This window comes from Eptesicus fuscus, chromosome 1, assembly GCF_027574615.1.
Source record: "Eptesicus fuscus isolate TK198812 chromosome 1, DD_ASM_mEF_20220401, whole genome shotgun sequence".
Classification (NCBI taxonomy): Eukaryota; Metazoa; Chordata; class Mammalia; order Chiroptera; family Vespertilionidae; genus Eptesicus; species Eptesicus fuscus.
Window position 1 is genome coordinate 7,171,090 of NC_072473.1, and position 12,871 is coordinate 7,183,960.

The following is a 12,871-nucleotide window of genomic DNA, read 5'->3' on the forward strand; positions in this document are numbered from 1 at the left end:
GTATGTGTGTCTGTCAGGGTTTGGCCACAAAAACATAAACCACTCTAGGTATTTTAAACATGAAGGGATTTGCCATAGGGGATTAGAGGCCTACATAACTCCTGGAAGGGTTGAGGAATGAAAGGCAGGGAAACTGATCAGAGAACAGAAGTCACAGGAACTGCAACCAGCGACCTCCGATGCCTGCAGTGCTAGAGTGACCAATTATCAAGGGTACATCTGCCACTCCTATCACTTTCCTCCAGCCACCACTGGAAGATAATGGTTTTCCAAATGTTGCCCTCATTAACAAAATGAAACTGGAACCCTGATGGTAAGGACTCTGGAAGTTGTTTTTAGTCTTTCAACCCCTGTAGCACAGGGCAGAGCTCAGAAGGGCTGGGATACTACTCAGTATCCACAGAGGGCATTTGGCATCATATGTGAATATGCTCAGTAAAACTTTCAATTTCCAAAACTGTAGAGCCAAGAGGTCACTCAGTACAGGGAATGAGAAGATATAAGCAAAAGCATGTGGCCATGGCCAGGCATATATGAGTGAGTGGGGAGAGTTGGATGGAGAAGAAGAAAAAGCAGCCATCTCCAAATCCACTTCCTCGCCTATCATTTGATTTTAGCCGGCTGCCATTTTTCAACTCACCCTGATCAAATTTCAAACTCAATAAAGCTGAGTTACAGTTTGACTATTATATTAGTGATTGGCAAATAAAATGGTCACTTCTCAGTTCTTGTGTTTGGGAGTTGTTGGTACACAGGTGGCATTTACAGTCATGGAGCTGGATAAGACCACCTAAGGCTTTATGGATCATAAGGAATGTGGTGTGCAAGAATAAGCCATGCTGCTGAATAGAGATAATAGACACCCTAGGAAGTGAGTCTCTGAATTCACTGTTTAGCCCCAGTATTTGTTTTTCCAACCTACATAAGCATGACTAGAAGCTATTCTTTTGTATTTTGAGGACTTTTTTTGTTTTTCATAATCTTAAAATACTTTCCTAGAAGATACCTTAGGCTTTTAATAGCAAACATCAGAGTAGGAATAGTTAGCAGCCAGTAGACCACAAGATGGTTATATAAATGAGTCATGGATTCTATGGTGGGAAGAGGACCAAGAGGCAATTAAGGACAGTCACTCAAAGTTTGCCCTACTTCTTAATCTGCCATAGGTCTGGTCTGAGTCCTATTCCTGTCTATAAACTCTGTGAGAATGTACTTTCTTACTTCTCTCCCATCCATTGTCATTGTCCCATCATGTACTTTCCTTGCTATGGGGCAAGTCAGAACACCTCTAACTCTGACTTAAGTCAGCACTAGAATAGTCTTTGAAAATCCTTTTATCTAGTAGCTCTACCATGTGATTTATGACTGCATTCAAGTTCTTTATTTGGATAGGAGCTAAAAATAATATTAATTGGAAGGAGGATGACATATGCACAGTGTATTATGATTGATATATAATAGATCAATATTATGATTTATCAAGATTTTAGTATAAGATTAATTGAACAAATGAACCCTGAGTGTGGGTGCTTTTCTAGATGGTGCCAGAGCCTTGCTTTAACATTCCCCAACATGGCTGCCCCTTTTTATCCACAGGAAAGATGAAAGCAGGACAGAAATGAGTAATTGCCATGAAACAACCTGAAGTCAACAGTAGAATCATGTTGGGAAAATATGTCAGAATAGACGAAATGATATATACCTTTGCTTCGCTTTTCTACCAGGCCATTTTGTTCCTCCTTCGAGACCCTTCTCTCTGCAAGCCTTACCCTAAAAGGTAGTTATGTGCATCATCCTCTACACCAGAGTCTTTCACCCTTGACACTACTCACATTCTGAGCCAGGGTTTTTGTTGTGGGGACTGTCCTGAACATTGTAGGATGTTTAACAGCATCTGTAGTCTCTACCCACTAGATGCCAGTACCATCCTATTGTAACAACCAAGAATATATCCAGATGTTGCCAGATGTGCCCTGGAAGAGGGGTTATATATCACCCCAGTTGAGGATACCTGCAGGCCCATGGAATCAGTGAGCCCAAGAGGACCCCTGAAGATTCCACTGCATTGTGCAGGGTGGAGAGAGGGCTGCTGGATTAAATGTTGGTTGTCATCACGGAATTTAGACGATTGTCTGATGTGGTTAGAGCCCAGATCAATAACTGAAAAAGAACCTAGAGGCACATATTTCTCAGCATAGAGGGCATGGTTGAGCAAGCCCTCTTTCATTATTTAAATAGAGCCTTCAGACAAAAGTATTTCTGAATAGCCAAGCTGTATAAACAAATCTCTGGTTACCTGAGAGAAAAATCAGCAGAGGTGCCAGTTCCCTGCTGTGTTCACACATTTCCTTAAGCTTTCATTTCGCCCTCAGCAATAAACTGATGCCAGTCCATTTGTGACCTGCTAATGGGGTGCATTTTCATATTTATCTGCTTTCACGTTGTCTGTGGTCTCTTTGGGAGCGCTCCCTGATTGCTCTGCAATCATTTCCCACCCCTTTCGAGAACATTAGGTATTAATTCAAGCTTGTCAAATCTTATATGATATATTCCATTCAGGAGCTAATACCTCATCAACCTCACCTGGCACTGGAAAATTCAATTTCTCAAGATACCAGCTGTTATTCCAGAGACCTTGCATATCTGTTTGGAACAGCTAATGGGAAATGTTCTTGCTGAACTCGTTTTTTTTGCAGTTGGTAAAGTTCTTTGAATTGTACAGAAAGTATACCTCAATGACTCTTAAAAAATAAATTAAATGAATCAATGGCATAATAATTTAAGTGCTTTTCTGTAATCATTCCAAATAACAAATAAAATAATATAACACATCTATGCAAGTTACAGGATTTTTTAAAAGCCATTTTGTTTGAAAGCTGTTGTTGCTTAGTTTCAAAAAGAACATTGAACTGTGGCATGGTCTTTGAAAGGCTGGAGGCACATTATGTTGACTATTCAATCAACATCATTTTTTGTTTGTTTTTCATTGGTTACCAATGCTGAAAAGCCAATCAACAGACATACATTATTGCAAATGAAATTGAAATTCCCTTGTTTGTTTTACAAGGCAAAGATCATCTTCTCTTGAAGATATCAGAATTTTCTAGAGCTTTGTGTGTTCAAATCTGTTTGTGAAAATATTCAACTTCATCATTTGACCTGGAGACAGGAAGATCATGGTCGTGTGCAATCTAGCAGCAGTTTAATAACTACAGTGGTTTCAAAGAAGTGATGAGCATAAAAGATATTTCAGAATGTTTGCAACAACTATGATCTGATATAAAAACATCTGTGAGATCTATGGATGGCAGTGTTATGAGTACTGCTAATACTTCTCTGGTTCCCTGCATTCCTAATTGAAAGAAATGCTCAATTTCAGATAGAGGTTACTGAAAAGAAACATTTTTTTGAAACTTAAATTTACTAGGTCTCTTGAATTCTACCCATAGATTCCCAGGTTAATAATCCTTGTTCTAATGGACTGACATATTCCATTGTAACACAAAAGGAAAAGCAAGGCAGAGTCCAGGAACATTTCAGAGAGAACGTGATTCAGATTTCTACTCAGCACCTGCTCACCTCTTTGCGATCATGTACTCTGTTTCCCCACCATGCATTTAGCCTTGACCCCAGAGACCTCTTACTTTCCCCCAAATATTATCCTGCTTCAGGGCCTTTACATTTGCTGATCTCCCTGCCTTAAAGAGGGAAAAGGCTGCCTTCATTTTGAGATTTTTGGCTTAAATGTTACCTTTTCATTAAGCCCTCTCTGACTTGATATTTAGAATCTGTGCTAAAAGTCAATCACAGCATGCCTAGAATTAGCCTAAACTGTTGAAATAAGAAATACATTGGTGGCAATGACCTCTGACCAAGTCATGAAACCTATTAATTAATAGCGCTGCAGTGTAACCATGGCTTTGAAGAGTTTGGGGAGGTTTGTACTAGCTTTTCAGCATTGCTTATTGATAACAGTGACATTGATGATCTGTACTTGGTCAGGAAGAGACTCTCAGAGGTCTCTGTTATTAAGGCTGATTACCTAGCAGGGATATGCATACATACCAGCAAAATATTATAAACTCCAGCCAAGACTCCCATTTTGAGTTCCCTGTTTCCCAGGGGTACTATATATATACATATCTCGCTCCTGATCAGAAAGCTAAACTGCATTCTACCATAGTCATTACAGACTCAAGACAGTAGAGCCACATCCCAACCTCTCCAGATCTCTTGGCATGAGACAGTCTTTGTCTATAATGCATATCCTTATTTCAATGTTCTTTCTTTATTATATCCTTTTCCTGTAATAACCTTCAGATGTGTAAGCACTGTAATTTATAGTCCTATGAGTCTTCTTTAGTAATCAAACCCCACTTAAGTGCCACTATTAGTGCACAACCATTACCCCAATTCTCCCTCCCCTTTTGTCTCTATGGCACTTAGCACCATCTGACAACCTATGTATATTATTTATTTTGTTGCCCATATTAACATATTTATTACCTTGTTTATTAATTTTTATCATCCTCCCACAGGGGGGAGTCCAGGAGGGCAGGGTTTCTGGTCTTTATTTCCGCTGCAGTATTTCTGGACCATAGCAGACATTCTGCATTTATTATTTGATGAATAAATGAATGAACTGAAGAAAGACGCAGAGTAGAAAAATCAGTTAGAGTTCAAGGCTGTTTGGCCACAACTCTGAGGTTGAAAATCAATACACAGCACCTTAGAAGGATAGACAATGATAAAGAGTATGTTCACCTGCTGATTATACTCAAGTCAGTTATCATATGGGACAGAGATATTAACTGACAGTTGGCTGCAATAGGAATTGATGCACCTAATCTACATTGACTCGAAGACAAAAACTGATGCCCAGGAAGGGCAGCAAGGGGCTAAGAGCTTCTCTTTCTGACAGCTATTCCAGCCTCTGAAAGCAATCAGAATCACCCAGATGGGGCATCTCTTTCAGTTTTCTTAATACTTTCAGATGTGTTTGTGTTTCAGGGACTTTGTTCAAGGGATGGGAGAACAAAATGGCTGGCGGCTGGCAAATACCATGGGGCTTGTCAGACAGGGACATTAGCAGTGAAGTTTAGGGATCTAAAACTTTGGCAAGTGACATCATCAAGACATATTCTTTAACTCTCCTCTCCAGTGAATATTCTTCTAAAGCAGTAGACTATGGTCCACTGACACAGAGGTTTGGCTTATCACTGGCAACATTAATCTGTAAATGCCTCAGTCTCTCTGGACTCCCAAATGGACTGGTAATCTAGAAAACACAGGTTAATTTTGAGCACTGCTTAGCTGAGTAATAACAAAGTCCTTTTTGGTCTGTAGCAGTGATTTATAAATCTTCACCTGCATCCGAATCATCAGAGGAATTTTGTAAAATACAGGGTCTGTCCTTCCTCTCCACTTCCATCTCAACTGGGATTCTAAATCATCAGGTCTGAGGTGGAATCTGGAAAATCAGTATTTTCAGAACTTCTGTGTGTGATTTTACAGTTGGAAAATATCTTCTTAAATGCATTATAAAGAATCAGCGAATTCAAAAGTGATTAGTAGTTTTAATGAGCAAATTATATTCATTTCTTTTCAATTATAAGAGAAAACTCCTCTTTTATCATGTTCATTTTTTCTCTCAAGTAATTTGTTTGTTTTTCCTAGTTGTATTGAGATATAATTGGCATATAACATTGCATTAGTTTCAGGTGTACAACATAATAACTTGATATATGTGTGTATTGCAAAATTATCACCACATTCTGGTTAACATACATCACCTCACATAGTAATAATTTTTTCTTGTTATGAGAACTTTTTAAATCTCCTCTCTTAGCAACTTTCAAATATACAGGAGTGGGCAAAAGTAGGTTAGTAATAACAAATAAGAAAATAATAAATAATAATACAATAATACACTGTTTCACGTAGTCACAACTGTAAACCTATTTTTGCCCACCCTAGTACAACACAGCATTGTTAACTACGGACACTATGCTATACATTACATTTTTAAGTGTTAAAGTGATGTAATCCTTTCAGAGCAGACTGTGCAGTTTGCTCCAGGCTTGGTGAGTTTGCTGACATCTTGTTTCTGTCTTTCATTCCCCAATGGGCTCCACCCACACTCCAAAACTACGTTCTTTCTACAATTCAGTCCTGCCACAGTAAAAAACTGCAGTAGTCAGAGGTCACATACAAATAATCTGGAGTGGCCAAATAAATCCCATCAAATTAGACAGCTTCTGCCAGGCCTGTGTGGCTGAGTGGTGGAACATCGACCCATGAACCAGGAGGTCACAGTTCAATTCCCTGTCAGAGCACATGTCCGAGTTGCAGGCTCAATCCCCAGTAGAGGGTGTGCAGGAGGCAGCCAATCAATGATTCTCATCATTGATGTTTCTATCTCTCTTCCTTTCCCTTCCTCTCTCTAAAAATCAATATAAACAGTTTTTAAAAAATTAGACAGCTTCTCCTCAGCTTGTGTTTAAGCCATGAAGGTGAGGCACAGGTAAAAATGACATCATCAAAATGTATTCTTTAACTTTCCTCTCCAGTGGATATTCTTCTGAAGCAGTTGACAGGAGCCAACCTTGTTTTATATGGTCTAAGCCAGTGGTCGGCAAACTCATTAGCCAACAGAGCCAAATATCAACAGTACAACGATTGAAATTTCTTTTGAGAGCCAAATTTTTTCAACTTAAACTTCTTCTAACGCCACTTCTTCAAAATAGACTTGCCTAGGCCGTGGTATTTTGTGGAAGAGCCACACTCAAGGGGCCAAAGAGCCGCATGTGGCGCGCGAGCCGCGGTTTGCCGACCACGGGTCTAAGCATTCCTAGAAGGCAGTGGTGGCTTGAGCAGTTGGTACTGGCTCCTAAAAGCTAATTGTGCACATTTGTTTTCAATTCTGCATTCAATGGTATCACATTGGTGGCCTAAAATTGGCCATAGTGTGTGTACTTACACCACAGAGTTAGTAAACACGATAAATCAGATGTTTATACTTTTTCTGGAGACCTGGATGTTAAACAGTAAGCAGCATACCCCTACTCAAAAGCTATTGTTGTCCATGCCAAAGCAGACTAAACTAAAATGTCATTATGTTGCCTCCACTGGTCAGGTAAATTGTTTGATGAAGTGGGTCATCTACATTGAGAATAGCCAAATAAAAAATATTCTCCTATTATTCCACATGGTGGGGAGGGGGGGGGGGGAACAAGCCTCCTCACTAATTTCTGAGTCATTCTTTTCATGACTAACAAACTCATTCAGAGAAGCTAATCAGTCCATGACTCTTCACATAAAGAGGAGCTAATCAGTCCATGACTCTTCACATAAAGAGGAACCTTTGCCCCCTATGACAAGATGAAAGTTCACAGAATAAGGCATTTGTTTTCATGACTACTTACAGCACAGTACAATTGGAAGTCTCACATCAGACTGAAGTGTTTCTCCCTCCTCAAGTAGTTGTCTCCAGTCCTGACCTAGAGTGGAAATCACGAGACACAAAAATTCACAGCCCCAGGAAAACTATCATAGCAGAACAGCTGCTTTCAATCCAGTTTATTGAACTAAAGACAGACAACTGCTTATTCATTAATCAAAGGGAAAGGAGTCATCATTGACCTCACATGGGAAAGATAGTGCACTTAGAGCAGTGGTCGGCAAACCGCGGCTCGCAAGCCACATGCGGCTCTTTGGCCCCTTGAGTGTTCTAAAGCCACTTCTTCAAAATAGACTCGCCCAGGCCGAAAACCGACTTCTGCGCATGGGCCACGAAGTTTCAATCGCACTGTACGTGCGCGCCCGCATGTGGTATTTTGTGGAAGAGCCACACTCAAGGGGCCAAAGAGCCGCATGTGGCTCGCGAGCCACGGTTTGCCGACCACTGACTTAGAGCAATGGAACCCGAGACATCAGGATTCTCACTGGTCAAAATCTTTCAAAATCTCTGGTATAGTGTTTTTGCTGTAGCTGGTACTAGTACACGTGTTTGGTTTTTCCTCTAGAACTTTGGCTGCTAAATTCCCAAACAGCAGAGTGTATTTTCACTAAATCCAACTAACATAGGAAATGACTGGGTCAGAAGAACTTAATGAGCCAAAAGGCACACTAGGGTCCATTTCCATCAGTAACTGTTGGTAGCTAGGGGCTGTGCAGGGATATATTTTTTTAAGTTTTTATTCCCCATCACTGCAGTGTGGCAGGTCCAGGGCCTAATTGATACAACCACATTTTAAATACATTTCTACAAACACCACAGTGAATGTCAGTTCTGGAAAATGCAAGGAAGGAAAACAGCCAACTAAATGCTCTAGTTAATAAAAATCTTCCAAAGAAACCATTTTCACCTCAAATGCTCACGCTTAGCTTTGTCTGAGAGAATCCTTAGGCTATCTTTGGGTGGCAAGTAATCCCAGTAGCTCTTGCTGTTCAAGTGTCAATCCTCCATTAAGATGAGAAAAGTACATCTGTTCAGAAAGTGGGCCCACTGATTGCTTCAGTTGGGTGTGCGCTGTCAGTGGCCTTCCCAAGAGTAAAGTCTGATTTGCATTTGTGCTACTCCCTCCATATTCTTTTCTCTTTATGACAAAGGGAATTATGGACTATTGGCCTAGGGAACACATCTTACTTGAAATCCTAGAAGAGACAAGACAATAAACCCACTTATGACCAAGAACCTGGCACTCAGACCGTTTTAGTGGTCATTTCGTTCTAAGGCAATGGTTGGCAAACTCATTAGTCAACAGAGCCAAATATCAACAGCACAACGATTGAAATTTCTTTTGAGAGCCAAATTTTTCAAACTTAAACTTCTTCTAACGCCACTTCTTCAAAATAGACTCGCCCAGGCCGTGGTATTTTGTGGAAGAGCCACACTCAAGGGGCCAAAGAGCCGCATGTGGCTCGTGAGCCGCAGTTTGCCGACCACGGTTCTAAGGAATAGGATCTACTCAAGCTAGTTTAAGTAAAATGATAAAGATCTAATGGAATAGGAATCTATATAGAGTCCAGGCTCCAGGAATGAAAAAAAAATCACTTCAAGAAGTGTAACAATAAGCATACATAAATACTTATTCTGGTGTCCCACCATTTACTTGACTTTGTTGACTATTCTCTGAGTCTTTTTACTGCTTGATTCAAATTTTCCAGAAAAGGAACATGAGTGACAACTGGCAAGCCTCAGATTGATTACTCTGGGAATGCTGTCCATGCCTGTCTCATTATACTGGGAAAAGCTATGCAGGACCGTTTCCCAAACTTAAGACTAATAGCAAGGGACAAGGTAAGCTAGAACAGGAAATTGGTTGTGGAAAACAAATCCATTAGCTCTTGACTCACCCTAACAAGCCATAAAGTAGTGCCATAGTCTGCAGTTTATTTTGGAATAAATGGTAATCTGGATTTGCATATGATGAAATTCACCTCTATAAATTTCGTACATTACAAATCATGTATACTGGTTCTGGCTTACATGGAAAAATATATCCACACACAATGCTAAAGCAGCCAGCCATTCTGACATTTCAGTCATCCAATGGGTTGATTAACTATGAGAAAAAAATCAATTGAGTCAAAGTGATTGATGTGGTGACCTAGATCAGACCCAGACTGAAAGAAACAGAAGGATTTCACATTGGTGTGGCAAGATAAGTTATTGTGAAATTAATCGTGCTTATTTCTTACTGGGAGGTTAATGTTCTTCGTTGCTAATTCTAGATCAAGAGTCAGCAAACTTTTTCCTGTAAATGACCAAGTAATAAATAATTTAGGATTTACAGGCTTATGGTTTCTGTCACAACTATTCAACTCTGATGTAGTGCCAAAGTAGGTATAGATATGTAAATGAATGAGTATAGCTGTGTTCCAATAAAACTTTATTTACAAAAACATGAGGCAAGATGGATTATGTCTGCTAATCATTTTTTCCAAACTCTGTTCCAGATAATTCCTCCTCCTTCAAATCTCTATTTATTTATTTATTTATTTATTTATTTATTTATTTATCAATCCTCACCCAAGGATATTTTTCCCATTGATTTTTAGACAGAGTGGAAGCAAGGGGGAGAGACAGAGAGAAACATCAATGTGAGAGAGACACATCAATTGATTGCCTCCTCGACGCGCCCCGACTGGCAACAGGGATTGAGCCTGCAAGCCAGGTACCAGTATATCCCCTTGACAGGAATCAAACCTAAGACCCTTCAGTCTGTGGACTGATGCTCTAACCACTGAGCAAAACAGGCTAGGGTCCTTATCTCCCTTTAAATGTACACTATCAGAAAATACAACCCACCACCCCTCATTATGGTCATCAACAAATATCTGGTGTGTAGACCTGGCTACCTGTCTTCCTCTTAATCTTTTGTTTGCCATTATTATTGGCAACTATTGTGCTCTTAGAGAAGATAATTAACCCTACATCCTCTCTTCTCTGTGCCATGCAGCCTTCACTTCCAATGATCTTTATTAATCTTCCCATGTTCTGCTAGTCTTTCATTTCCAATAACCAACCTACCTCCAAAATCTTGATTTCAAGCCTCTCACTAACAATCAATCCCTCTTGCTCTAAACCACTTATTCTAGATCCCAACAGCTCTTTGATTCATTGAGGTAATGAGGACTTCCAATCCACTGGCCCTACCACTTTTTCACTGTGCCTGTCATCCCATATCTTCCCATAGCTCATTGCTCTGTTTACACAGCAATCATACAGTTGTATACTCCCCTTAACTCCTTTGTCATTCTCTCCCAGTTCTGCACCCTTGGCACAGCTGCACCTGAGCACTGAGTATGACTGGAAGAAAAATACAGTCATGACCATGGCTCTCAAATAGGTATTCCACATACCTAATAATCCTACCATGATTCTCTAATAGAGTTAACTTTTCTGCTCTCAGAGACAACCATTTTACATCTTTTCTATCCTCTCACCTCCAAAGTTACCTCCTCCTACTCATTCTTTGTTTCTTTGGGAAAATAGAATATACCCAAGCCTGTACTTCCCTGAGCTCACAAACATTTATGATACAAGGTTGAAAGCTGGGGTTTCCTGGAAGTAGACACCTTCTGTGTTAAGTGCCCATTTTCTTCGTTTGTGTTTCTGAAACTCACTAAGAGGATCATGCTAAGTTTTCCCAGAGTTCTGAAAGGGAAAGAAAACTTGGAGACATAGAGTAGAATTTGATAACATGAGGAGAGATAAATTCCTCAGGACAGTAAGGGGACTGTGATTTTTGGGTGGATGCCACAAGCTCATGTTCTTTTCCCACAGAACAGCTTGGGGAAGTGGTACACCAATAAGAGACAATGGCTACAAGGTCTCTCTAGGGAGGCCGGGTCTCAGGCACTAGGGTTCCCAGTCCCACTCTGAGCATTAAGTTATGTGGTTGGCTCATTGCCTCCTGTCTCCAAGGAACCACATGGACCTGAGAAACAAACATCATCAGTACCTACCTAGACATAAGACCAGCAGGCCCTCCCTGCATGTTCCAGGCAACATAAGACTCTTGAAATCTCTCTTTAACCCTTCAAATAGGTCTATATTGTGACTAAGCCTGAATTTATAGCCAGGCTGATGGTGATTTGGGACCACTTAATTTTCGTTTAGAGAATTAAAATAAATGGAACATTCCTTATGTTCTGTGTTGAAGAGTAAAGTGCATACCCATTACATTTAATATTGTACAATTTTCACTGGTGGCTTTCTAAGTGCATTCATAAATATTTAAGTAACATGTATGGGATGTGAATTGGACAAAAAGCAGGTGATACTATCCCCAGGTTTCATGGTCATGGCCCAACACTTACTATATAAATATTTAGGTTTCCACAGAGTATCTTCTAAGCCAATGGAGCTTAAACATCTAAAACATCACATTAAAATTTCCACACAGACTTGTGGAACCTCCCGATTTCAGTGCACTCCAAAAAAGCCAAGCTTTTCAAAAAGGCTTAGAAAGTTGAAAAATCTATCACCAGGAGTGAGCAAAGAGGCCCTGAGTGGGGAAGAAAGTGAGCAGAAATCAATTTTACTTGCCTTGGCCTTACAATGGATTTTACAAAGTAAAGGGTAGAAAATCAATCTTGTCAAATCAGTGAGAATTGATACACTTGAAGGAATCTAAAGGTCTTGGAGGGTGTGTTAGGCAGTAGGATGTTCTCCTACATCACATCATGGAGGATACAGCATGAAGGTTGAACTCTTTTTTGTGCTAAGGGGATTGTGCTAAGGGTTTTTGCCATATTCCTCATCAAAGTGAGCCTAAAGTGGAAGCCAAACCTGAGTGTGACTGCCTCAGTCCCAGCCCAAACACCCTGAATGGGGGTGGGGGGGGAATGGAGCAAGACACAGGAAGTCCTAGGAGTGCCTGTTCTTGATCCAATAGAACAAGCCTCCTGGTTACATCTAACAGAAAGCCCCCTTATCTGCTTGTGATGGTGGGTGCCTCTGGCATTTGGGGGCTGCTAGGCCATCTGACAAGACAGACCTCCTGTGGCTGTAAGAGTAAGTAAAACCAACACAAAATTGATGGTTGTTAGCCATTAGCAGATATGGTAGGCAGAACTGTAAGATTGTCCTCAAGATTCTGGGTCCCCGCTATACACACTCCTTCTGCCAGTTATTTAATTAAACACTAATCTACTAGTAGGTGTTCACTTGAAGATCTTTAACAGATGTAATTAAGGTCTCAAATCAGGAGATTATCCAGGTAGGTCTGACCTAATCAGTTTCCTCCAGCTGGCCACAGCATAGGCACTCAGAGAGATGCAATCCGCCTGGCCTGGAAGAAAGCCATGCTATGAACATCCTATGGAGGGAGCCACATGGCAAGGAACATGTGGGTGGTCTCTA